Source organism: Rhipicephalus microplus, unplaced genomic scaffold, assembly GCF_043290135.1.
Source record: "Rhipicephalus microplus isolate Deutch F79 unplaced genomic scaffold, USDA_Rmic scaffold_158, whole genome shotgun sequence".
Taxonomy (NCBI): domain Eukaryota; kingdom Metazoa; phylum Arthropoda; class Arachnida; order Ixodida; family Ixodidae; genus Rhipicephalus; species Rhipicephalus microplus.
Window position 1 is genome coordinate 262,582 of NW_027464729.1, and position 27,810 is coordinate 290,391.

At 52.5% G+C, this 27,810-nt stretch overlaps 3 non-coding genes across 3 annotated transcripts; all 3 read right to left on the reverse strand.

Annotated features, from left to right (window-relative positions):
• Positions 1-1,640: 1,640 nt before the first annotated feature.
• Positions 1,641-1,714, reverse strand: TRNAN-GUU (transfer RNA asparagine (anticodon GUU)). Its single transcript has one exon. It is a non-coding gene; the product is annotated as a tRNA-Asn (tRNA).
• A 5,666-nt stretch (positions 1,715-7,380) lies between these two features.
• TRNAN-GUU (transfer RNA asparagine (anticodon GUU)) lies at positions 7,381-7,454 on the reverse strand. The gene has a single exon. It is a non-coding gene; the product is annotated as a tRNA-Asn (tRNA).
• Positions 7,455-7,964: 510 nt separating this feature from the next.
• Positions 7,965-8,038, reverse strand: TRNAN-GUU (transfer RNA asparagine (anticodon GUU)). Its single transcript has one exon. It is a non-coding gene; the product is annotated as a tRNA-Asn (tRNA).
• Positions 8,039-27,810: the final 19,772 nt, after the last annotated feature.

Genomic DNA, 27,810 nt, shown 5'->3' on the forward strand with positions numbered 1-27,810 from the left:
TACAAACATCATTTCAGCATCGAACAAAACACTGGGTTTTCTTAAACGCCACCTTCGCCTTTCCCCACCACATGTTAGATTACTCGCGTATAAATCGCTTATAAGACCAAAATTAGAATACGCATCTGCCATCTGGAGCCCCCATCAAGCATACCTAATCACTGCCTTGGAAGGTGTTCAAAATCGGGCCACCCGTTTCATCCATTCCTCATATTCATATAACATCAGCATTTCACCATTGAAACATGAATCTGGCCTATCACTCCTTTCTTATCGTCGCCGCATTGCTAGCCTAACTCTTTATCATAAGTTTTTTTATTCTTCACTCAATCAAGCTCCTTATATAACAGCCGCCTCACGCATTTCCCACCGCACCAGTCATCCACTTCAAGTTGCCCGCCCGCCATCACGCACCACTACGTTTGCTGCTTCGTTTTTCCTCAGAGCAGCTTCAGACTGGAACGGCCTGCCCTACGACATTGTCACAATTGCCTCATCATCTACCTTCCTGGAACGCCTCAACGATCATCTGCCATGTTAATTCAATTTTAACTGTTTGTTTGCAATGTTAATTGAATCTCCGCTGTTTTGAATTGTAAACCCACCCCTTATGTAACACCCCCTGAATGGGGGCCTTTAAGGAAATAAAACTGAACTGAACTGAACTGAACAATTGCGCCACGGAGACAGACCTGCTCCACTCTCACCACCATAAGAACATATGATCAAAGCTATCAGCCCGAAAAAAAAAGCGCCACACCAACACTGGGTGGGCTCGAACCTCCGACCTTTTGGTTAACAGCCGATCGCGCTAGCCAATTGCGCCACGGAGACAGTCCTGCTCCACTCTCACCACCGTCAGAACATTTCTTGAGAGCTATCAGCCCAAAGAAAAAAAAGCACCGCACCACCACCGGGTGGGATCGAACCTCCAACTTTTCGGTTAACAGCCGATCGCGCTGGCCAATTGCGCCACGGAGACAGTCCTGCTCCACTCTCACCAAAATTAGAACATATCTTCAAAGCTATCAGCTCAAAGAAAAAAAAAGCGCCGCACCACCACCGGGTGGGCTGGAACCTCCAACCTTTCGGTTAACAGCAGATCGCGCTAGCCAATTGCGCCACGGAGACAATCGTGCTCCACTCTCACCACCATCAGAACATATCTTCAAAGCTATCAGCGCAAAGAAAAAAAAGCGCCGCACCACCACCGGGTGGGCTCGAACCTCCAACCTTTCGGTTAACAGCCGAACGCGCAAGCCAATTTTGCCATGGAGACAGTCCTGCTTCACTCTCACCACCATCAGAACATATCTTCAAAGGTATCAGCCCAAAAAAAAGCGCCGCACCACCACTGGGTGGGCTCGAACCTCCGACTTTTCGGTTAACAGCCGATCGCGCTAGCCAATTGCGCCACGGAGACAGTCCTGCTCCACTCTCACCACCATCAGAACATATCTTCAAAGCTATCAGCCCAAAGAAAAAAAACCACCGCACCACCACCGGGTGGGCTCGAACCTCCAACTTTTCGGTTAACAGCCAATCGCGCTAGCCAATTGCGCCACGGAGACAGTCCTGCTCCACTCTCACCACCATCAGAACATATCTTCAAAGCTATCAGCACAAAGAAAAAAAAGCCCCGCCCCCGGGTGGGCTCGAACCTCCAACCTTTCGGTTAACAGCCGATCGCGCTAGCCAACTGCGCCACGGAGACAGTCGTGCTCCACTCTCACCACCATCAGAACATATCTTCAAAGCTATCAGCCCAAAGAAAAAAAAGCGACGCGCCAACACCGGGTGTCTCGAACCTCCAACCTTCCGGTTAACAGCCGATCACGCTAGCCAATTGCGCCTAGGAGACAGTCCTGCTCCACTCTCACCACCATCAGAACATATCTTCAAAGCTATCAGCCCGAAGAAAAAAGCAACACACCGCTCCCGGGAGGGCTCGAAACTCCAAACTTTCGGTCAACAGCCGATCGCGCTGGCCCATTGCGCCACGGAGACAGTCTTGCTCATCTCTCACCACCATCAGATCATATCATCAAAGCTATCAGCCCAAAGAAAAAAAAGCACCGCACCACCACCGGGTGGGCTCGAACCTCCAACTTTTCGGTTAACAGCCGATCGCGCTGGCCAATTGCGCCACGGAGACAGTCCTGCTCTACTCTCACCACAATTAGAACATATCTTCAAAGCTATCAGCCCAAAGAAAAAAAAGCACCGCACCACCACCGGGTGGGCTGGAAGCTCCAACCTTTCGGTTAACAGCAGATCGCGCTAGCCAATTGCGCCACGGAGAAAATCGTGCTCCACTCTCACCACCATCAGAACATATCTTCAAAGCTATCAGCCCAAAAAAAAAGCGCCGCACCACCACTGGGTGGGCTCGAACCTCCGACCTTTTGGTTAACAGCCGATCGCGCTAGCCAATTGCACCACGGAGACAGTCCTGCTCCACTCTCACCACCATCAGAACATATTTTCAAAGCTATCAGCCCAAAAAAAAAAGCGCCGCACCACCACCGGGTGGGCTCGAACCTCCAACTTTCCGGTTAACAGCCGATCAAGCTAGCCAATCGCGCCACGGAGACAGTCCTGCTCCACTCTAACCACCATCAGAACATATCTTCAAAGCTATCAGCCCACAGAAAAAAAGCGCCGCACAACCACCGGGTGGGCTCGAACCTCCAACCTTTCGATTAACAGCCGATCGCGCAAGCCAATTTTGCCATGGAGACAGTCCTGCTCCACTCTCACCACCATCAGATCATATCATCAAAGCTATCAGCCCAAAGAAAAAAAAAGCACCGCACCACCACCGGGTGGGCTCGAACCTCCAACTTTTCGGTTAACAGCCGATCGCGCTAGCCAATTTGGCCATGGAGACAGTCTTGCTCCGCTCTCACCACCATCAGAACATATCTTCAAAGCTATCATCGCAAAGAAAAAAGCAACACACCACTTTCGGGAGGGCTCGAAACTCCAACCCTTCGGTCAACAGCCGATCGCGCTAGCCCATTGCGCCACGGAGACAGTCTTGCTCATCTCTCACCACCATCAAATCATATCATCAAAGCTATCAGCGCAAAGAAAAAAAAGCGCCGCACCACCACCGGGTGGGCTCGAACCTCCAACCTTTCGGTTAACAGCCGAACGCGCAAGCCAATTTTGCCATGGAGACAGTCCTGCTCCACTCTCACCACCATCAGAACATATCTTCAAAGGTATCAGCCCAAAAAAAAGCGCCGCACCACCACTGGGTGGGCTCGAACCTCCGACTTTTCGGTTAACAGCCGATCGCGCTAGCCAATTGCGCCACGGAGACAGTCCTGCTCCACTCTCACCACCATCAGAACATATCTTCAAAGCTATCAGCCCAAAGAAAAAAAACCACCGCACCACCACCGGGTGGGCTCGAACCTCCAACTTTTCGGTTAACAGCCAATCGCGCTAGCCAATTGCGCCACGGAGACAGTCCTGCTCCACTCTCACCACCATCAGAACATATCTTCAAAGCTATCAGCACAAAGAAAAAAAGCGCCGCACCACCCCCGGGTGGGCTCGAACCTCCAACCTTTCGGTTAACAGCCGATCGCGCTAGCCAACTGCGCCACGGAGACAGTCGTGCTCCACTCTCACCACCATCAGAACATATCTTCAAAGCTATCAGCCCAAAGAAAAAAAAGCGACGCGCCACCACCGGGTGGGCTCGAACCTCCAACCTTCCGGTTAACAGCCGATCACGCTAGCCAATTGCGCCTAGGAGACAGTCCTGCTCCACTCTCACCACCATCAGAACATATCTTCAAAGCTATCAGCCCGAAGAAAAAAGCAACACACCACTCCCGGGAGGGCTCGAAACTCCAACCTTTCGGTCAACAGCCGATCGCGCTAGCCCATTGCGCCACGGAGACAGTCTTGCTCATCTCTCACCACCATCAGATCATATCATCAAAGCTATCAGCCCAAAGAAAAAAAAGCACCGCACCACCACCGGATGGGCTCGAACCTCCAACTTTTCGGTTAACAGCCGATCGCGCTGGCCAATTGCGCCACGGAGACAGTCCTGCTCCACTCTCACCACAATTAGAACATATCTTCAAAGCTATCAGCCCAAAGAAAAAAAAAGCACCGCACCACCACCGGGTGGGCTGGAAGCTCCAACCTTTCGGTTAACGGCAGATCGCGCTAGCCAATTGCGCCACGGAGAAAATCGTGCTCCACTCTCACCACCATTAGAACATATCTTCAAAGCTATCAGCCCAAAAAAAAAGCGCCGCACCACCACTGGGTGGGCTCGAACCTCCGACCTTTAGGTTAACAGCCGATCGCGCTAGCCAATTGCACCACGGAGACAGTCCTGCTCCACTCTCACCACCATCAGAACATATTTTCAAAGCTATCAGCCCAAAAAAAAAGCGCCGCACCACCACCGGGTGGGCTCGAACCTCCAACTTTCCGGTTAACAGCCGATCAAGCTAGCCAATTGCGCCACGGAGACAGTCCTGCTCCACTCTCACCACCATCAGAACATATCTTCAAAGCTATCAGCCCACAGAAAAAAAGCGCCGCAACACCACCGGGTAGGCTCGAACCTCCAACCTTTCGGTTAACAGCCGATCGCGCAAGCCAATTTTGCCATGGAGACAGTCCTGCTCCACTCTCACCACCATCAGATCATATCATCAAAGCTATCAGCCCAAAGAAAAAAAAGCACCGCACCACCACCGGGTGGGCTCGAACCTCCAACTTTTCGGTTAACAGCCGATCGCGCTAGCCAATTGGGCCATGGAGACAGTCTTGCTCCGCTCTCACCACCATCAGAACATATCTTCAAAGCTATCATGGCAAAGAAAAAAGCAACACACCACTTTCGGGAGGGCTCGAAACTCCAACCCTTCGGTCAACAGCCGATCGCGCTAGCCCATTGCGCCACGGAGACAGTCTTGCTCATCTCTCACCACCATCAGATCATATCATCAAAGCTATCAGCCCAAAGAAAAAAAAAGCACCACACCACCACCGGGTGGGCTCGAACCTCCAACTTTTCGGTTAACAGCCGATCGCGCTGGCCAATTGCGCCACGGAGACAGTCCTGCTCCACTCTCACCACAATTAGAACATATCTTCAAAGCTATCAGCCCAAAGAAAAAAAAAGCACCGCACCACCACCGGGTGGGCTGGAAGCTCCAACCTTTCGGTTAACAGCAGATCGCGCTAGCCAATTGCGCCACGGAGAAAATCGTGCTCCACTCTCACCACCATCAGAACATATCTTCAAAGCTATCAGCCCAAAGAAAAAAAAGCGCCGCACCACCACTGGGTGGGCTCGAACCTCCGACCTTTTGGTTAACAGCCGATCGCGCTAGCCAATTGCCCCACGGAGACAGTCCTGCTCCACTCTCACCACCATCAGAACATATTTTCAAAGCTATCAGCCCAAAGAAAAAAAAGCACCGCACCACCACCGGGTGGGCTCGAACCTCCAAATTTTCGGTTAACAGCCGATCACGCTAGCCAATTGCGCCACGGAGACAGTCCTGCTCCACTCTCACCAACATCAGAACATATCTTCAAAGCTATCAGCCCACAGAAAAAAAAGCGCCGCACAACCACCGGGTAGGCTCGAACCTCCGACTTTTCGGTTAACAGCCGATCGCGCTAGCCAATTGCGCCACGGAGACAGTCCTGCTCCACTCTCACCACCATAAGAACATATCTTCAAAGCTATCAGCCCAAGAAAAAAAAGCGCCGCACCACCACTGGGTGGGCTCAAACCTCCGACCTTTTGGTTAACAGCCGATCGCGCAGGCCAATTGCGCCACGGAGACAGTCCTGCTCCCCTCTCACCACCATCAGAACATGTTTTCAAAGCTATCAGCCCAAAGAAAAAAAAGCGCCGCACCACCACCGGGTGGGCTCGAACCTCCAACTTTCCGGTTAACAGCCGATCAAGCTAGCCAATTGCGCCACGGAGACAGTCCTGCTCCACTCTCACCACCATCAGAACATATCTTCAAAGCTATCAGCCCACAGAAAAAAAAACGCCGCACAACCACCGGGTAGGCTCGAACCTCCAACTTTTCGGTTAACAGCCGATCGCGCTAGCCAATTGCGCCACGGAGACAGACCTGCTCCACTCTCACCACCATAAGAACATATGATCAAAGCTATCAGCCCGAAAAAAAAGCGCCACACCACCACTGGGTGGGCTCGAACCTCCGACCTTTTGGTTAACAGCCGATCGCGCGAGCCAGTTGCGCCACGGAGACAGTCCTGGTACACTCTCACCACCGTCAGAACATTTCTTCAGAGCTATCAGCCCAAAGAAAAAAAAGCACCGCACCACCACCGGGTGGGATCAAACCTCCAACTTTTCGGTTAACAGCCGATCGCGCTGGCCAATTGCGCCACGGAGACAGTCCTGCTCCACTCTCACCAAAATTAGAACATATCTTCAAAGCTATCAGCTCAAAGAAAAAAAAAAGCGCCGCACCACCACCGGGTGGGCTGGAACCTCCAACCTTTCGGTTAACAGCAGATCGCGCTAGCCAATTGCGCCACGGAGACAATCGTGCTCCACTCTCACCACCATCAGAACATAACTTCAAAGCTATCAGCGCAAAGAAAAAAAAGCGCCGCACCACCACCGGGTGGGCTCGAACCTCCAACCTTTCGGTTAACAGCTGAACGCGCAAGCCAATTTTGCCATGGAGACAGTCCTGCTCCACTCTCACCACCATCAGAACATATCTTCAAAGGTATCAGCCCAAAAAAAAGCGCCGCACCACCACTGGGTGGGCTCGAACCTCCGACTTTTCGGTTAACAGCCGATCGCGCTAGCCAATTGCGCCACGGAGACAGTCCTGCTCCACTCTCACCACCATCAGAACATATCTTCAAAGCTATCAGCCCAAAGAAAAAAAAAACCGCCGCACCACCACCGGGCGGGCTCGAACCTCCAACCTTTCGGTTAACAGCAGATCGCGCTAGCCAATTGCGCCACGGAGAAAATCGTGCTCCACTCTCACCACCATCAGAACATATCTTCAAAGCTATCAGCGCAAAGAAAAAAAAGCGCCGCACCACTACTGGGTGGGCTCGAACCTCCGACTTTTCGGTTAACAGCCGATCGCGCTAGCCAATTGCGCCACGGAGACAGTCCTGCTCCACTCTCACCACCATCAGAACATATCTTCAAAGCTATCAGCCCAAAGAAAAAAAACCACCGCACCACCACCGGGTGGGCTCGAACCTCCAACTTTTCGGTTAACAGCCAATCGCGCTAGCCAATTGCGCCACGGAGACAGTCCTGCTCCACTCTCACCACCATCAGAACATATCTTCAAAGCTATCAGCACAAAGAAAAAAAAGCCCCGCCCCCGGGTGGGCTCGAACCTCCAACCTTTCGGTTAACAGCCGATCGCGCTAGCCAACTGCGCCACGGAGACAGTCGTGCTCCACTCTCACCACCATCAGAACATATCTTCAAAGCTATCAGCCCAAAGAAAAAAAAGCGACGCGCCAACACCGGGTGTCTCGAACCTCCAACCTTCCGGTTAACAGCCGATCACGCTAGCCAATTGCGCCTAGGAGACAGTCCTGCTCCACTCTCACCACCATCAGAACATATCTTCAAAGCTATCAGCCCGAAGAAAAAAGCAACACACCGCTCCCGGGAGGGCTCGAAACTCCAACCTTTCGGTCAACAGCCGATCGCGCTGGCCCATTGCGCCACGGAGACAGTCTTGCTCATCTCTCACCACCATCAGATCATATCATCAAAGCTATCAGCCCAAAGAAAAAAAAGCACCGCACCACCACCGGGTGGGCTCGAACCTCCAACTTTTCGGTTAACAGCCAATCGCGCTAGCCAATTGCGCCACGGAGACAGTCCTGCTCCACTCTCACCACCATCACAACATATCTTCAAAGCTATCAGCACAAAGAAAAAAAAGCCCCGCCCCCGGGTGGGCTCGAACCTCCAACCTTTCGGTTAACAGCCGATCGCGCTAGCCAACTGCGCCACGGAGACAGTCGTGCTCCACTCTCACCACCATCAGAACATATCTTCAAAGCTATCAGCCCAAAGAAAAAAAAGCGACGCGCCAACACCGGGTGTCTCGAACCTCCAACCTTCCGGTTAACAGCCGATCACGCTAGCCAATTGCGCCTAGGAGACAGTCCTGCTCCACTCTCACCACCATCAGAACATATCTTCAAAGCTATCAGCCCGAAGAAAAAAGCAACACACCGCTCCCGGGAGGGCTCGAAACTCCAACCTTTCGGTCAACAGCCGATCGCGCTGGCCCATTGCGCCACGGAGACAGTCTTGCTCATCTCTCACCACCATCAGATCATATCATCAAAGCTATCAGCCCAAAGAAAAAAAAGCACCGCACCACCACCGGGTGGGCTCGAACCTCCAACTTTTCGGTTAACAGCTGATCGCGCTGGCCAATTGCGCCACGGAGAAAGTCCTGCTCTACTCTCACCACAATTAGAACATATCTTCAAAGCTATCAGCCCAAAGAAAAAAAAGCACCGCACCACCACCGGGTGGGCTGGAAGCTCCAACCTTTCGGTTAACAGCAGATCGCGCTAGCCAATTGCGCCACGGAGAAAATCGTGCTCCACTCTCACCACCATCAGAACATATCTTCAAAGCTATCAGCCAAAAAAAAAAAGCGCCGCACCACCACTGGGTGGGCTCGAACCTCCGACCTTTTGGTTAACAGCCGATCGCGCTAGCCAATTGCACCACGGAGACAGTCCTGCTCCACTCTCACCACCATCAGAACATATTTTCAAAGCTATCAGCCCAAAAAAAAGCGCCGCACCACCACCGGGTGGGCTCGAACCTCCAACTTTCCGGTTAACAGCCGATCAAGCTAGCCAATTGCGCCACGGAGACAGTCCTGCTCCACTCTAACCACCATCAGAACATATCTTCAAAGCTATCAGCCCACAGAAAAAAAGCGCCGCACAACCACCGGGTGGGCTCGAACCTCCAACCTTTCGATTAACAGCCGATCGCGCAAGCCAATTTTGCCATGGAGACAGTCCTGCTCCACTCTCACCACCATCAGATCATATCATCAAAGCTATCAGCCCAAAGAAAAAAAAAGCACCGCACCACCACCGGGTGGGCTCGAACCTCCAACTTTTCGGTTAACAGCCGATCGCGCTAGCCAATTTGGCCATGGAGACAGTCTTGCTCCGCTCTCACCACCATCAGAACATATCTTCAAAGCTATCATCGCAAAGAAAAAAGCAACACACCACTTTCGGGAGGGCTCGAAACTCCAACCCTTCGGTCAACAGCCGATCGCGCTAGCCCATTGCGCCACGGAGACAGTCTTGCTCATCTCTCACCACCATCAGATCATATCATCAAAGCTATCAGCGCAAAGAAAAAAAAGCGCCGCACCACCACCGGGTGGGCTCGAACCTCCAACCTTTCGGTTAACAGCCGAACGCGCAAGCCAATTTTGCCATGGAGACAGTCCTGCTCCACTCTCACCACCATCAGAACATATCTTCAAAGGTATCAGCCCAAAAAAAAGCGCCGCACCACCACTGGGTGGGCTCGAACCTCCGACTTTTCGGTTAACAGCCGATCGCGCTAGCCAATTGCGCCACGGAGACAGTCCTGCTCCACTCTCACCACCATCAGAACATATCTTCAAAGCTATCAGCCCAAAGAAAAAAAACCACCGCACCACCACCGGGTGGGCTCGAACCTCCAACTTTTCGGTTAACAGCCAATCGCGCTAGCCAATTGCGCCACGGAGACAGTCCTGCTCCACTCTCACCACCATCAGAACATATCTTCAAAGCTATCAGCACAAAGAAAAAAAGCGCCGCACCACCACCGGGTGGGCTCGAACCTCCAACCTTTCGGTTAACAGCCGATCGCGCTAGCCAACTGCGCCACGGAGACAGTCGTGCTCCACTCTCACCACCATCAGAACATATCTTCAAAGCTATCAGCCCAAAGAAAAAAAAGCGACGCGCCACCACCGGGTGGGCTCGAACCTCCAACCTTCCGGTTAACAGCCGATCACGCTAGCCAATTGCGCCTAGGAGGCAGTCCTGCTCCACTCTCACCACCATCAGAACATATCTTCAAAGCTATCAGCCCGAAGAAAAAAGCAACACACCGCTCCCGGGAGGGCTCGAAACTCCAACCTTTCGGTCAACAGCCGATCGCGCTGGCCCATTGCGCCACGGAGACAGTCTTGCTCATCTCTCACCACCATCAGATCATATCATCAAAGCTATCAGCCCAAAGAAAAAAAAGCACCGCACCACCACCGGGTGGGCTCGAACCTCCAACTTTTCGGTTAACAGCTGATCGCGCTGGCCAATTGCGCCACGGAGAAAGTCCTGCTCTACTCTCACCACAATTAGAACATATCTTCAAAGCTATCAGCCCAAAGAAAAAAAAGCACCGCACCACCACCGGGTGGGCTGGAAGCTCCAACCTTTCGGTTAACAGCAGATCGCGCTAGCCAATTGCGCCACGGAGAAAATCGTGCTCCACTCTCACCACCATCAGAACATATCTTCAAAGCTATCAGCCCAAAAAAAAAGCGCCGCACCACCACTGGGTGGGCTCGAACCTCCGACCTTTTGGTTAACAGCCGATCGCGCTAGCCAATTGCACCACGGAGACAGTCCTGCTCCACTCTCACCACCATCAGAACATATTTTCAAAGCTATCAGCCCAAAAAAAGCGCCGCACCACCACCGGGTGGGCTCGAACCTCCAACTTTCCGGTTAACAGCCGATCAAGCTAGCCAATTGCGCCACGGAGACAGTCCTGCTCCACTCTAACCACCATCAGAACATATCTTCAAAGCTATCAGCCCACAGAAAAAAAGCGCCGCACAACCACCGGGTGGGCTCGAACCTCCAACCTTTCGATTAACAGCCGATCGCGCAAGCCAATTTTGCCATGGAGACAGTCCTGCTCCACTCTCACCACCATCAGATCATATCATCAAAGCTATCAGCCCAAAGAAAAAAAAAGCACCGCACCACCACCGGGTGGGCTCGAACCTCCAACTTTTCGGTTAACAGCCGATCGCGCTAGCCAATTTGGCCATGGAGACAGTCTTGCTCCGCTCTCACCACCATCAGAACATATCTTCAAAGCTATCATCGCAAAGAAAAAAGCAACACACCACTTTCGGGAGGGCTCGAAACTCCAACCCTTCGGTCAACAGCCGATCGCGCTAGCCCATTGCGCCACGGAGACAGTCTTGCTCATCTCTCACCAGCATCAGATCATATCATCAAAGCTATCAGCCCAAAGAAAAAAAAGCACCACACCACCACCGGGTGGGCTCGAACCTCCAACTTTTCGGTTAACAGCCGATCGCGCTGGCCAATTGCGCCACGGAGACAGTCCTGCTCCACTCTCACCACAATTAGAACATATCTTCAAAGCTATCAGCCCAAAGAAAAAAAAAGCACCGCACCACCACCGGGTGGGCTGGAAGCTCCAACCTTTCGGTTAACAGCAGATTGCGCTAGCCAATTGCGCCACGGAGAAAATCGTGCTCCACTCTCACCACCATCAGAACATATCTTCAAAGCTATCAGCCCAAAGAAAAAAAAGCGCCGCACCACCACTGGGTGGGCTCGAACCTCCGACCTTTTGGTTAACAGCCGATCGCGCTAGCCAATTGCACCACGGAGACAGTCCTGCTCCACTCTCACCACCATCAGAACATATTTTCAAAGCTATCAGCCCAAAGAAAAAAAAGCACCGCACCACCACCGGGTGGGCTCGAACCTCCAAATTTTCGGTTAACAGCCGATCACGCTAGCCAATTGCGCCACGGAGACAGTCCTGCTCCACTCTCACCAACATCAGAACATATCTTCAAAGCTATCAGCCCACAGAAAAAAAGCGCCGCACAACCACCGGGTAGGCTCGAACCTCCGACTTTTCGGTTAACAGCCGATCGCGCTAGCCAATTGCGCCACGGAGACAGACCTGCTCCACTCTCACCACCATAAGAACATATGATCAAAGCTATCAGCCCGAAAAAAAAAGCGCCACACCACCACTGGGTGGGCTCGAACCTCCGACCTTTTGGTTAACAGCCGATCGCGCGAGCCAGTTGCGCCACGGAGACAGTCCTGCTACACTCTCACCACCGTCAGAACATTTCTTCAGAGCTATCAGCCCAAAGAAAAAAAAGCACCGCACCACCAACGGGTGGGATCAAACCTCCAACTTTTCGGTTAACAGCCGATCGCGCTGGCCAATTGCGCCACGGAGACAGTCCTGCTCCACTCTCACCAAAATTAGAACATATCTTCAAAGCTATCAGCTCAAAGAAAAAAAAAGCGCCGCACCACCACCGGGTGGGCTGGAACCTCCAACCTTTCGGTTAACAGCAGATCGCGCTAGCCAATTGCGCCACGGAGACAATCGTGCTCCACTCTCACCACCATCAGAACATATCTTCAAAGCTATCAGCGCAAAGAAAAAAAGCGCCGCACCACCACCGGGTGGGCTCGAACCTCCAACCTTTCGGTTAACAGCTGAACGCGCAAGCCAATTTTGCCATGGAGACAGTCCTGCTCCACTCTCACCACCATCAGAACATATCTTCAAAGGTATCAGCCCAAAAAAAAGCGCCGCACCACCACTGGGTGGGCTCGAACCTCCGACTTTTCGGTTAACAGCCGATCGCGCTAGCCAATTGCGCCACGGAGACAGTCCTGCTCCACTCTCACCACCATCAGAACATATCTTCAAAGCTATCAGCCCAAAGAAAAAAAAAACCACCGCACCACCACCGGGTGGGCTCGAACCTCCAACTTTTCGGTTAACAGCCAATCGCGCTAGCCAATAGCGCCACGGAGACAGTCCTGCTCCACTCTCACCACCATCAGAACATATCTTCAAAGCTATCAGCACAAAGAAAAAAAGCGCCGCACCACCCCCGGGTGGGCTCGAACCTCCAACCTTTCGGTTAACAGCCGATCGCGCTAGCCAATTGGGCCATGGAGACAGTCTTGCTCCGCTCTCACCACCATCAGAACATATCTTCAAAGCTATCATCGCAAAGAAAAAAGCAACACACCACTCTCGGGAGGGCTCGAAACTCCAACCTTTCGGTCAACAGCCGATCGCGCTAGCCCATTGCGCCACGGAGACAGTCTTGCTCATCTCTCACCACCATCAGATCATATCATCAAAGCTATCAGCCCAAAGAAACAAAAGCACCTCACCACCACCGGGTGGGCTCGAACCTCCAACTTTTCGGTTAACAGCCGATCGCGCTGGCCAATTGCGCCACGGAGACAGTCCTGCTCCACTCTCACCACAATTAGAACATATCTTCAAAGCTATCAGCCCAAAGAAAAAAAAAGCACCGCACCACCACTGGGTGGGCTGGAAGCTCCAACCTTTCGGTTAACAGCAGATCGCGCTAGCCAATTGCGCCACGGAGAAAATCGTGCTCCACTCTCACCACCATCAGAACATATCTTCAAAGCTATCAGCGCAAAGAAAAAAAAGCGCCGCACCACTACTGGGTGGGCTCGAACCTCCAACCTTTCGGTTAACAGCCGATCGCGCAAGCAAATTTTGCCATGGAGACAGTCCTGCTCCACTCTCACCACCATCAGAACATATCTTCAAAGCTATCAGCCCAAAGAAAAAAAAGCGCCATACCACCACAGGGTGGGCTCGAACCTCCGACCTTTTGGTTAACAGCCGATCGCGCTAGCCAATGGCGCCATGGAGACAGTCCTGCTCCACTCTCACCACCATCAGAACATATCTTCAAAGCTATCAGCCCAAAGAAAAAAAAGCACCGCACCACCACCGAGTGGGCTCGAACCTCCAACTTTTCGGTTAACAGCCGATCACGCGAGCCAATTGCGCCACGGAGACAGTCCTGCTCCACTCTCACCACCATCAGAACATATCTTCAAAGCTATCAGCCCACAGAAAAAAAAGCGCCACACAACCACCGGGTAGGCTCGAACCTCCGACTTTTCGGTTAACAGCCGATCGCGATAGCCAATTGCGCCACGGAGACAGTCCTGCTCCATTCTCACCACCATAAGAACATATCTTCAAAGCTATCAGCCCAAAGAAAAAAAATCGCCGCACCACCACTGGGTGGGCTCGAACCTCCAATCTTTTGGTTAACAGCCGATCGCGCTAGCGAATTGCGCCACGGTGACAGTCCTGCTCCACTCTCACCACCATCAGAACATATTTTCAAAGCTATCAGCCCAAAGAAAAAAAAAGCGCCGCACCACCACCGGGTGGGCTCGAACCTCAGACTTTCCGGTTAACAGCCGATCAAGCTAGCCAATTGCGCCACGGAGATAGTCCTGCTCTACTCTCACCACCATCAGAACATATCTTCAAAGCTATCAGCCCACAGAAAAAAAAGCGCCGCACAACCACAGGGTAGGCTCGAACCTCCAACTTTTCGGTTAACAGCCGATCGCGCTAGCCAATTGCGCCACGGAGACAGACCTGCTCCACTCTCACCACCATAAGAACATATCATCAAAGCTATCAGCCCGAAGAAAAAACAGCGCCACACCACCACTGGGTGGGCTCGAACCTCCGACCTTTTGGTTAACAGCCGATCGCGCTAGCCAATTGCGCCACGGAGACAGTCGTGCTCCACTCTCACCACCATCAGAACATATCTTCAAAGCTATCAGCCCAAAGAAAAAAAAGCGACGCGCCACCACCGGGTGGGCTCGAACCTCCAACCTTCCGGTTAACAGCCGATCACGCTAGCCAATTGCGCCTAGGAGGCAGTCCTGCTCCACTCTCACCACCATCAGAACATATCTTCAAAGCTATCAGCCCGAAGAAAAAAGCAACACACCGCTCCCGGGAGGGCTCGAAACTCCAACCTTTCGGTCAACAGCCGATCGCGCTGGCCCATTGCGCCACGGAGACAGTCTTGCTCATCTCTCACCACCATCAGGTCATATCATCAAAGCTATCAGCCCAAAGAAAAAAAAGCACCGCACCACCACCGGGTGGGCTCGAACCTCCAACTTTTCGGTTAACAGCTGATCGCGCTGGCCAATTGCGCCACGGAGAAAGTCCTGCTCTACTCTCACCACAATTAGAACATATCTTCAAAGCTATCAGCCCAAAGAAAAAAAAGCACCGCACCACCACCGGGTGGGCTGGAAGCTCCAACCTTTCGGTTAACAGCAGATCGCGCTAGCCAATTGCGCCACGGAGAAAATCGTGCTCCACTCTCACCACCATCAGAACATATCTTCAAAGCTATCAGCCCAAAAAAAAAGCGCCGCACCACCACTGGGTGGGCTCGAACCTCCGACCTTTTGGTTAACAGCCGATCGCGCTAGCCAATTGCACCACGGAGACAGTCCTGCTCCACTCTCACCACCATCAGAACATATTTTCAAAGCTATCAGCCCAAAAAAAGCGCCGCACCACCACCGGGTGGGCTCGAACCTCCAACTTTCCGGTTAACAGCCGATCAAGCTAGCCAATTGCGCCACGGAGACAGTCCTGCTCCACTCTAACCACCATCAGAACATATCTTCAAAGCTATCAGCCCACAGAAAAAAAGCGCCGCACAACCACCGGGTGGGCTCGAACCTCCAACCTTTCGATTAACAGCCGATCGCGCAAGCCAATTTTGCCATGGAGACAGTCCTGCTCCACTCTCACCACCATCAGATCATATCATCAAAGCTATCAGCCCAAAGAAAAAAAAAGCACCGCACCACCACCGGGTGGGCTCGAACCTCCAACTTTTCGGTTAACAGCCGATCGCGCTAGCCAATTTGGCCATGGAGACAGTCTTGCTCCGCTCTCACCACCATCAGAACATATCTTCAAAGCTATCATCGCAAAGAAAAAAGCAACACACCACTTTCGGGAGGGCTCGAAACTCCAACCCTTCGGTCAACAGCCGATCGCGCTAGCCCATTGCGCCACGGAGACAGTCTTGCTCATCTCTCACCAGCATCAGATCATATCATCAAAGCTATCAGCCCAAAGAAAAAAAAGCACCACACCACCACCGGGTGGGCTCGAACCTCCAACTTTTCGGTTAACAGCCGATCGCGCTGGCCAATTGCGCCACGGAGACAGTCCTGCTCCACTCTCACCACAATTAGAACATATCTTCAAAGCTATCAGCCCAAAGAAAAAAAAAGCACCGCACCACCACCGGGTGGGCTGGAAGCTCCAACCTTTCGGTTAACAGCAGATCGCGCTAGCCAATTGCGCCACGGAGAAAATCGTGCTCCACTCTCACCACCATCAGAACATATCTTCAAAGCTATCAGCCCAAAGAAAAAAAAGCGCCGCACCACCACTGGGTGGGCTCGAACCTCCGACCTTTTGGTTAACAGCCGATCGCGCTAGCCAATTGCACCACGGAGACAGTCCTGCTCCACTCTCACCACCATCAGAACATATTTTCAAAGCTATCAGCCCAAAGAAAAAAAAGCACCGCACCACCACCGGGTGGGCTCGAACCTCCAAATTTTCGGTTAACAGCCGATCACGCTAGCCAATTGCGCCACGGAGACAGTCCTGCTCCACTCTCACCAACATCAGAACATATCTTCAAAGCTATCAGCCCACAGAAAAAAAGCGCCGCACAACCACCGGGTAGGCTCGAACCTCCGACTTTTCGGTTAACAGCCGATCGCGCTAGCCAATTGCGCCACGGAGACAGACCTGCTCCACTCTCACCACCATAAGAACATATGATCAAAGCTATCAGCCCGAAAAAAAAAGCGCCACACCACCACTGGGTGGGCTCGAACCTCCGACCTTTTGGTTAACAGCCGATCGCGCGAGCCAGTTGCGCCACGGAGACAGTCCTGCTACACTCTCACCACCGTCAGAACATTTCTTCAGAGCTATCAGCCCAAAGAAAAAAAAGCACCGCACCACCAACGGGTGGGATCAAACCTCCAACTTTTCGGTTAACAGCCGATCGCGCTGGCCAATTGCGCCACGGAGACAGTCCTGCTCCACTCTCACCAAAATTAGAACATATCTTCAAAGCTATCAGCTCAAAGAAAAAAAAAGCGCCGCACCACCACCGGGTGGGCTGGAACCTCCAACCTTTCGGTTAACAGCAGATCGCGCTAGCCAATTGCGCCACGGAGACAATCGTGCTCCACTCTCACCACCATCAGAACATATCTTCAAAGCTATCAGCGCAAAGAAAAAAAGCGCCGCACCACCACCGGGTGGGCTCGAACCTCCAACCTTTCGGTTAACAGCTGAACGCGCAAGCCAATTTTGCCATGGAGACAGTCCTGCTCCACTCTCACCACCATCAGAACATATCTTCAAAGGTATCAGCCCAAAAAAAAGCGCCGCACCACCACTGGGTGGGCTCGAACCTCCGACTTTTCGGTTAACAGCCGATCGCGCTAGCCAATTGCGCCACGGAGACAGTCCTGCTCCACTCTCACCACCATCAGAACATATCTTCAAAGCTATCAGCCCAAAGAAAAAAAAAACCACCGCACCACCACCGGGTGGGCTCGAACCTCCAACTTTTCGGTTAACAGCCAATCGCGCTAGCCAATAGCGCCACGGAGACAGTCCTGCTCCACTCTCACCACCATCAGAACATATCTTCAAAGCTATCAGCACAAAGAAAAAAAGCGCCGCACCACCCCCGGGTGGGCTCGAACCTCCAACCTTTCGGTTAACAGCCGATCGCGCTAGCCAATTGGGCCATGGAGACAGTCTTGCTCCGCTCTCACCACCATCAGAACATATCTTCAAAGCTATCATCGCAAAGAAAAAAGCAACACACCACTCTCGGGAGGGCTCGAAACTCCAACCTTTCGGTCAACAGCCGATCGCGCTAGCCCATTGCGCCACGGAGACAGTCTTGCTCATCTCTCACCACCATCAGATCATATCATCAAAGCTATCAGCCCAAAGAAACAAAAGCACCTCACCACCACCGGGTGGGCTCGAACCTCCAACTTTTCGGTTAACAGCCGATCGCGCTGGCCAATTGCGCCACGGAGACAGTCCTGCTCCACTCTCACCACAATTAGAACATATCTTCAAAGCTATCAGCCCAAAGAAAAAAAAAGCACCGCACCACCACTGGGTGGGCTGGAAGCTCCAACCTTTCGGTTAACAGCAGATCGCGCTAGCCAATTGCGCCACGGAGAAAATCGTGCTCCACTCTCACCACCATCAGAACATATCTTCAAAGCTATCAGCGCAAAGAAAAAAAAGCGCCGCACCACTACTGGGTGGGCTCGAACCTCCAACCTTTCGGTTAACAGCCGATCGCGCAAGCAAATTTTGCCATGGAGACAGTCCTGCTCCACTCTCACCACCATCAGAACATATCTTCAAAGCTATCAGCCCAAAGAAAAAAAAGCGCCATACCACCACAGGGTGGGCTCGAACCTCCGACCTTTTGGTTAACAGCCGATCGCGCTAGCCAATGGCGCCATGGAGACAGTCCTGCTCCACTCTCACCACCATCAGAACATATCTTCAAAGCTATCAGCCCAAAGAAAAAAAAGCACCGCACCACCACCGAGTGGGCTCGAACCTCCAACTTTTCGGTTAACAGCCGATCACGCGAGCCAATTGCGCCACGGAGACAGTCCTGCTCCACTCTCACCACCATCAGAACATATCTTCAAAGCTATCAGCCCACAGAAAAAAAAGCGCCACACAACCACCGGGTAGGCTCGAACCTCCGACTTTTCGGTTAACAGCCGATCGCGATAGCCAATTGCGCCACGGAGACAGTCCTGCTCCATTCTCACCACCATAAGAACATATCTTCAAAGCTATCAGCCCAAAGAAAAAAAATCGCCGCACCACCACTGGGTGGGCTCGAACCTCCAATCTTTTGGTTAACAGCCGATCGCGCTAGCGAATTGCGCCACGGTGACAGTCCTGCTCCACTCTCACCACCATCAGAACATATTTTCAAAGCTATCAGCCCAAAGAAAAAAAAAGCGCCGCACCACCACCGGGTGGGCTCGAACCTCAGACTTTCCGGTTAACAGCCGATCAAGCTAGCCAATTGCGCCACGGAGATAGTCCTGCTCTACTCTCACCACCATCAGAACATATCTTCAAAGCTATCAGCCCACAGAAAAAAAAGCGCCGCACAACCACAGGGTAGGCTCGAACCTCCAACTTTTCGGTTAACAGCCGATCGCGCTAGCCAATTGCGCCACGGAGACAGACCTGCTCCACTCTCACCACCATAAGAACATATCATCAAAGCTATCAGCCCGAAGAAAAAACAGCGCCACACCACCACTGGGTGGGCTCGAACCTCCGACCTTTTGGTTAACAGCCGATCGCGCTAGCCAATTGCGCCACGGAGACAGTCCTGCTCCACTCTCACCACCGTCAGAACATTTCTTCAGAGCTATCAGCCCAAAGAAAAAAAAAGCGCTGCACCACCACCGGGTGGGCTCGAACCTCCAACCTTACGGTTAACAGCCGATCGCGCTAGCCCATTGCGCCACGGAGACAGTCCTGCTCCACTCTCACCACCATCAGAACATATCTTCAAAGCTATCAGCGCAAAGAAAAAAGCAACACACCACTCCCGGGAGGGCGCGAACCTCCAACCTTTCGGTCAACAGCCGATCGCGCTAGCCAATTGCACCACGGAGACAGTCGTGCTTCACTCTCACCACCATCAGAACATATCTTATAGCTATCAGCGCAAAGAAAAAAGCAAAACACCACTCCCGGGAGGGCTCGAACCTCCAACTTTTCGGTTAACAGCCGATCGCGCTGGCCAATTGCGCCACGGAGAAAGTCCTGCTCCACTCTCACCACCGTCAGACCATTTCTTCAGAGCTATCACCCCAAAGAAAAAAAAAGCGCCGCACCAACACCGGGTGGCCTCGAACCTCCAACCTTTCGGATAACAGCCGATCGTGCTAGCCAATTGCCCCACGGTGACAGTCGTGCTCCACTCTCACCACCATCAGAACATATCTTCAAAGCTATCAGCCCATAGAAAAAAAAGCGCCACACCACCACCGGGTGGGCTTGAACCTCCAACTTTTCGGTTAACAGCCGATTGTGCTAGCCAATTGCGCCACGGGGACCGTCCTGCTCCACTCTCACCACCGTCAGACCATTTCTTCAGAGCTATCACCCCAAAGAAAAAAAAAGCGCCGCACCACCGCCGGGTGGGCTCGAAACTCCAACCTTTCGGGTAACAGCCGATCGCGCTAGCCAATTGCCCCACGGAGACAGTCGTGCTCCACTCTCACCACCGTCAGAACATTTCTTCAGAGCTATCACCCCAAAGAAAACAAAAGCGCCGCACCACCACCGGTTGGGCTAGAACCTCCAAACTTTCGGTTAACAGCCGATCGCGCTAGCCAATTGCGCCACGAAGACAGTCCTGCTCCACTCTCACCACCATCAGAACATATCTTCAAAGCTATTACCGCAAAGAAAAAAGCAACACACCACTCCCGGGAGGGCTCAAAACTCCAACCTTTCGGTTAACAGCCGATCGCGCTAGCCCATTGCGCCACGGAGACAGTCTTGCTCCACTCTCACCACCATCATAACATATCTTCAAAGCTATCATCGCAAAGTAAAAAGCAACACACCACTCCCGGGAGGGCTCGAAACTCCAACCTTTTGGTCAACAGCCGATCGCGCTAGCCCATTGCGCCACGGAGACAGTCTTGCTCATCTCTCACCACCATCAGATCATATCATCAAAGCTATCAGCCCAAAGAAAAAAAAGCACCGCACCACCACCGGGTGGGATCGAACCTCCAACTTTTCGGTTAACAGCCGATCGCGCTGGCCAATTGCGCCAGGGAGACAGTCCTGCTCCACTCTCACCACAATTAGAACATATCTTCAAAGCTATCAGCCCAAAGAAAAAAAAAAGCGCCGCACCACCACCGGGTGGGCTGGAACCTCCAACCTTTCGGTTAACAGCAGATCGCGCTAGCCAATTGCGCCACGGAGACAATCGTGCTCCACTCTCACCACCATCAGAACATATCTTCAAAGCTATCAGCGCAAAGAAAAAAAAGCGCCGCACCACCACTGGGTGGGCTCGAACCTCCAACCTTTCGGTTAACAGCCGATCGCGCAAGCCAATTTTGCCATGGAGACAGTCCTGCTCCACTCTCACCACCATCACAACCTATCTTCAAAGGTATCAGCCCAAAAAAAAGCGTCGCACCACCACTGGGTGGGCTCGAACCTCCGACTTTTCGGTTAACAGCCGATCGTGCTAGCCAATTTCGCCACGGAGACAGTCCTGCTCCACTCTCACCACCATCAGAACATATCTTCAAAGCTATCAGCCCAAAGAAAAAAAACCACCGCACCACCACCGGGTGGACTCGAACATCCAACCTTTCGGTTAACAGCTAATCGCGCTAGCCAATTGCGCCACGGAGACAGTCCTGCTCCACTCTCACCACCATCAGAACATATCTTCAAAGCTATCAGCACAAAGAAAAGAAGCGCCGCACCACCCCCGGGTGGGCTCGAACCTCCAACCTTTCGGTTAACAGCCGATCGCGCTAGCCAACTGCGCCACGGAGACAGTCGTGCTCCACTCTCACCACCATCAGAACATATCTTCAAAGCTATCAGGGCAAAGAAAAAAGCAACACACCACTCCCGGGAGGGATCGAAACTCCAACCTTTCGGTTAACAGCCGATCGCGCTAGCCAATTGCGCCACGGAGACAGTCCTGCTCTACTCTCACCACCATCAGAACATATCTTCAAAGCTATCAGCCCAAAGAAAAAAAAGCGCCGCACAACCGCCGGGTGGGCTCGAAACTCCTACCCTTCGGTTAACAGCCGATCGCGCTAGCAAATTGCGCCACGGAGACAGTCCTGCTTCACTCTCACCACCATCAGAACATATCTTCAAAGCTATCAGCCCAAAGAAAAAAAAGCGCCATACCACTACCGGGTGGGCTTGAACCTCCGACCTTTTGGTTAACACCGATCGCGCTCGCCAATTGCGCCATGGAGACAGTCCTGCTCCACTCTCACCACCATCAGTACATATCTTCAAAGCTATCAACCCACAGAAAAAAAAGCGCCGCACAACCACCGGGTAGGCTCCAACCTCCGAATTTTCGGTTAACAGCCGATCGCGCTAGCCAATTGCGCCACGAAGACAGTTTTGCTCCACTCTCACCACCATAAGAACATATCTTCAAAGCTATCAGCCCAAAGAAAAAAAAGCGCCGCACCACCAATGGGTGGGCTCGAACCTCCGACCTTTTGGTTAACAGCCGATCGCGCTAGCCATTGCGCCACGGAGACAATCCTGCTCCACTCTCACCACCATCAGAACATATCTTCAAAGCTATCAGCCCAAAGAAAAAAAAGCGACGCACCACCACCCGGTGGGCTCGAACCTCCAACTTTCCGGTTAACAGCCGATCACGCAAGCCAATTGCGCCACGGAGACAGTCCTGCTCCACTCTCACCACCATCAGAACATATCTTCAAAGCTATCAGCCCACAGAAAAAAAAGCGCCGCAGAACCACCGGGTAGGCTCGAACCTCCAACTTTTCGGTTAACAGCCGATCGCGCTAGCCAATTGCGCCAAGGAGACAGTCCTGCTCCACTCTCACCACCATAACAACATATCTTCAAAGCTATCAGCCCAAAGAAAAAAAAGCGCCATACCACCACTTGGTGGGCTCGAACCTCCGACCTTTTGGTTAACACCGATCGCGCTCGCCAATTGCGCCATGGAGACAGTCCTGCTCCACTCTCACGACAATCAGAAGATATCTTCAAAGCTATCAGCCCAAAGAAAAAAAGCACCGCACCACCACCGGGTGGGCTCGAACCTCCAACTTTTCGGTTAACAGCCGATCACGCAAGCCAATTGCGCCACGGAGACAGTCCTGCTCCACTCTCACCACCATCAGAACATATCTTCAAAGCTATCAGCCCACAGAAAAAAAAGCGCCGCACAACCACCGGGTAGGCTCGAACCTCCCACTTTTCGGTTAACAGCCGATCGCGCTAGCAAATTGCGCCACGGAGACAGTCCTGCTTCACTCTCACCACCATCAGAACATATCTTCAAAGCTATCAGCCCAAAGAAAAAAAAGCGCCATACCACCACCGGGTGGGCTCGAACCTCCGACCTTTTGGTTAACACCGATCGTGCTCGCCAATTGCGCCATAGAGACCGTCCTGCTCCACACTCACCACCATCAGAAGATATCTTCAAAGCTATCAGCCCAAAGAAAAAAAAGCACCGCACCACCACCGGGTGGGCTCGAACCTCCAACTTTTCGGTTAACAGCCGATCACGCTAGCCAATTGCGCCACGGAGACAGTCCTGCTCCACTCTGACCAACATCAGAACATATCTTCAAAGCTATCAACCCACAGAAAAAAAAGCACCGCACAACCACCGGGTAGGCTCCAACCTCCGAATTTTCGGTTAACAGCCGATCGCGCTAGCCAATTGCGCCACGAAGACAGTCCTGCTCCACTCTCACCACCATAAGAACATATCTTCAAAGCTATCAGCCCAAAGAAAAAAAAAGCGCTGCACCACCACTGGGTGGGCTCGAACCTCCGACCTTTTGGTTAACAGCCGATCGCGCTAGCCATTGCGCCACGGAGACAATCCTGCTCCACTCTCACCACCATCAGAACATATCTTCAAAGCTATCAGCCCAAAGAAAAAAAAGCGACGCACCACCACCGGGTGGACTCGAACCTCCAACTTTCCGGTTAACAGCCGATCACGCAAGCCAATCGCGCCACGGAGACAGTCTTGCTCATCTCTCACCACCATCAGATCATATCGTCAAAGCGATCAGCCCAAAGAAAAAAAAGCACCGCACCACCACCGGGTGGGCTCGAACCTCCAACTTTTCGGTTAACAGCCGATCGCGCTAGCCAATTGCGCCATGGAGACAGTCTTGCTCCGCTCTCACCACCATCAGAACATGTCTTCAAAGCTATCATCGCAAAGAAAAAAGCAACACACCACTCCCGGGAGGGCTCGAAACTCCAACCTTTCGGTCAACAGCCGATCGCGCTAGCCTATTGCGCCACGGAGACAGTCTTGCTCATCTTTTACCACCATCAGATCATATCATCAAAGCTATCAGCCCAAAGAAAAAAAAGCACCGCACCACCACCGGGTGGGCTCGAACCTCCAACTTTTCGGTTAACAGCCGATCGCGCTGGCCATTGCGCCACGGAGACAGTCCTGCTCCACTCTCACCACAATTAGAACATATCTTCAAAGCTATCAGCCCAAAGAAAAAAAAGTGCCGCACCACCACCGGGTGGGCTCGAACCTCCAACCTTTCGGTTAACAGCAGATCGCGCTAGCCAATTGCGCCACGGAGACAATCGTGCTCCACTCTCACCACCATCAGAACATATCTTTAAAGCTATCAGCGCAAAGAAAAAAAAAGCGCCGTACCACCACCGGGTGGGCTCGAACCTCTAACCTTTCGGTTAACAGCCGATCGCGTAAGCCAATTTCGCCATAGAGACAGTCCTGCTCCACTCTCACCACCATCAGAACATATCTTCAAAGGTATCAGCCCAAAGAAAAAAAAGCGCCGCACCACCACTGGGTGGGCTCGAACCTCCGACTTTTGGTTAACAGCCGATCGCGCTAGCCAATTGCGCCACGGAGACAGTCCTGCTCCACTCTCACCTCCATCAGAACATATCTTCAAAGCTATCAGCCCAAAGAAAAAAAACCACCGCACCACCACCGAGTGGGCTCGAACCTCCAACCTTTCGGTTAACAGCCAATCGTGCTAGCCAATCGCGCCACGGAGACAGTCCTGCTCCACTCTCACCACCATCAGAACATATCTTCAAAGCTATCAGCCCAAAGAAAAAAAACCACCGCACCACCACCGGGTGGGCTCGAATCTCCAACCTTTCGGTTAACAGCCAATCGCGCTAGCCAATTGCGCCACGGAGACAGTCCTGCTCCACTCTCACCACCATCAGAACATATCTTCAAAGCTATCAGCACAAAGAAAAAAAGCGCCGCACCACCACCGGGTGGGCTCGAACCTCCAACCTTTCGGTTAACAGCCGATCGCGCTAGCCAACTGCGCCACGGAGACAGTCGTGCTCCACTCTCACCACCATCAGAACATATCTTCAAAGCTATCAGCCCAAAGAAAAAAAAGCGCCGCACCACCGCCGGGTGGGCTCGAAACTCCAACCTTTCGGTTAACAGCCGATCGCGCTAGCCAATTGCGCCACGGAGACAGTCCTGCTTCACTCTCACCACCATCAGAACATAACTTCAAAGCTATCAGCCCAAAGAAAAAAAAGCGTCATACCACCACCGGGTGGGCTCCAACCTCCAACCTTTCGGTTAACAGCCAATCGCGCAAGCCAATTGCGCAACGGAGACAGTCCTGCTCCACTCTCACCACCGTCAGAACATATCTTCAAAGCTATCAGCCCAAAGAAAAAACAGCGCCGCCCCACTACCGGGTGGGCTCGAACCTCCAAACTTTCGGTTAACAGCCGATCGCGCTAGCCAACTGCACCACGGAGACAGTCCTGCTCCACTCTAACCACCATCAGAACATATCTTCAAAGCTATCAGCCCAAACAAAAAAAAGCGTTGCACCACCACCGGGTGGGCTCGAATCTCCGACCGTTCGGTTAACCGCCGATCGCGCTAGCCAATTGCGCCACGGAGACAGTCTTGCTCCACTCTCTTTATCATCAGAACATATCTTCAAAGCTATCAGTCCAAAGAAAAAAAAGCACCGCACCACCACCGGGTGGGCTAGAACCTCCAACCTTTCGGTTAACAGCCAATCCCGCTAGCCAATTGCGCCACGGAGACAGTCCTGCTCCACTCTTACCACCATCAGAACATAACTTTAAAGCTATCAGCTCAAAGAAAAAAAAAGCGCCGCACCACCACCGGGTGGGCTTGAACCTCCAACCTTACGGTTAACAGCCGATCGCGCTAGCCAACTGCGCCACGGAGAATATCGTGCTCCACTCTCACCACCATCAGAACATTTCTTCAAAGCTATCAGCGCAAAGAAAAAAGCAACACACCACTCTCGGGAGGGCTCGAAACTCCAACCTTTCGGTCAACAGCCGATCGCGCTAGCCAATTGCGCCACGGAGACAGTCCTGCTCCACTCTTACCACCATCAGAACATAACTTTAAAGCTATCAGCTCAAAGAAAAAAAAAGCGCCGCACCACCACCGGGTGGGCTCGAAACTCCAACCTTTCGGTTGACAGCCGATCGCGCTAGCCAATTGCGCCACGGAGACAGTCGTGCTCCACTCTCACCACCATCAGAACATATCTTCAAAGCTATCAACGCAAACAAAAAAGCAACACGCCACTCCCGGGAGGGCTCGAACCTCCAACTTTTCGGGTAACAGCCGATCGCGCTGGCCAACTGCGCCACGGAGACAGTCCTGCTCCACTCTCACCACCATTAGAACATATCTTCAAAGCTATCAGCCCAAAGAAAAAAAAGCGCTGCACCACCACCGGGTGGGCTCGAACCTCCAACCTTTCGGTTAACAGCCGATCGCGCTAGCCGATTGCGCCATGGAGACAGTCGTGCTCCAATCTCACCACCATCAGAACATATCTTCAAAGCTATCAGCGCAAAGAAAAAAGCAACACACCACTTTCGGGAGGGCTCGAATCTCCAACTTTTCGGTTAACAGCCGATCGCGCTGGCCCATTGCGCCACGGAGACAGTCCTGCTCCACTCTCACCACAATTAGAACATATCTTCAAAGCTTCAGCCCAAAGAAAAAAAGCGCCGCACCACCACCGCATGGGCTCGAACCTCCAACCTTTCGGTTAACAGCCGATCGCGCAAGCCAATTGCGCCACGGAGACAATCGTGCTCCACTCTCACCACCATCAGAACATATCTTCAAACTATCAGCGCAAAGAAAAAAAGCATCACACCCCACCCGGAAGGGCTGGAACCTCCAACTTTTCGGTTAATAGCCGATCGCGCTAGCCAATTGCGCCACGGGGACAGTCCTGCTCCACTCTCACCACCGTCAGAATATTTCTTCAGAGCTATCAGACCAAAGAAAAAAAAAGCGCCGCACCACCACCGAGTGGGCTCGAACCTCCAACCTTTCGGTTAACAGCCGATAGCGCTAGCCAATTGCGCCACAGAGACAGTCGTGCTCCACTCTCACCACCGTCAGACCATTTCTTCAGAGCTATCACCCCAAAGAAAAAAAAGCGCCGCACCACCACCGGGTGGGCTCAAACCTCCAACCTTTCGTATAACAGCCGATCGCGCTAGCCAATTGCGCCACGAAGACAGTCTTGCTCCACTCTCACCACCATCAGAACATATCTTCAAAGCTATTACCGCAAAGAAAAAAGCAACACACCACTCCCGGGAGAGCTTGAACCTCCAACTTTTCGGTTAACAGCCGATCGCGCTAGTGAACTGCACCATGGAGACAGTCTTGCTCCACTCTCACCACTATCAGATCATGTCTTCAAAGCTATCAGCGCAAAGAAAAAAAAGGCGCCGCACCACCACCGGGTGGGCTCAAACCTCCAACCTTTCGGTTAACAACGACATCGCACTAGCCAAACGCGCCACGGAGATAGTCCCGCTTCACTCTCACCACCATCAGAACATATCTTCAAAGCCATTAGCGCAAAGAAAAAAGCAACACACCACTCCCGGGAGGGCTCGAAACTCCAACCTTTCGGTTAACAGCCGATCGCGCTTGCCCATTGCGCCATGAGACAGTCCAGCTCCACTCTCAC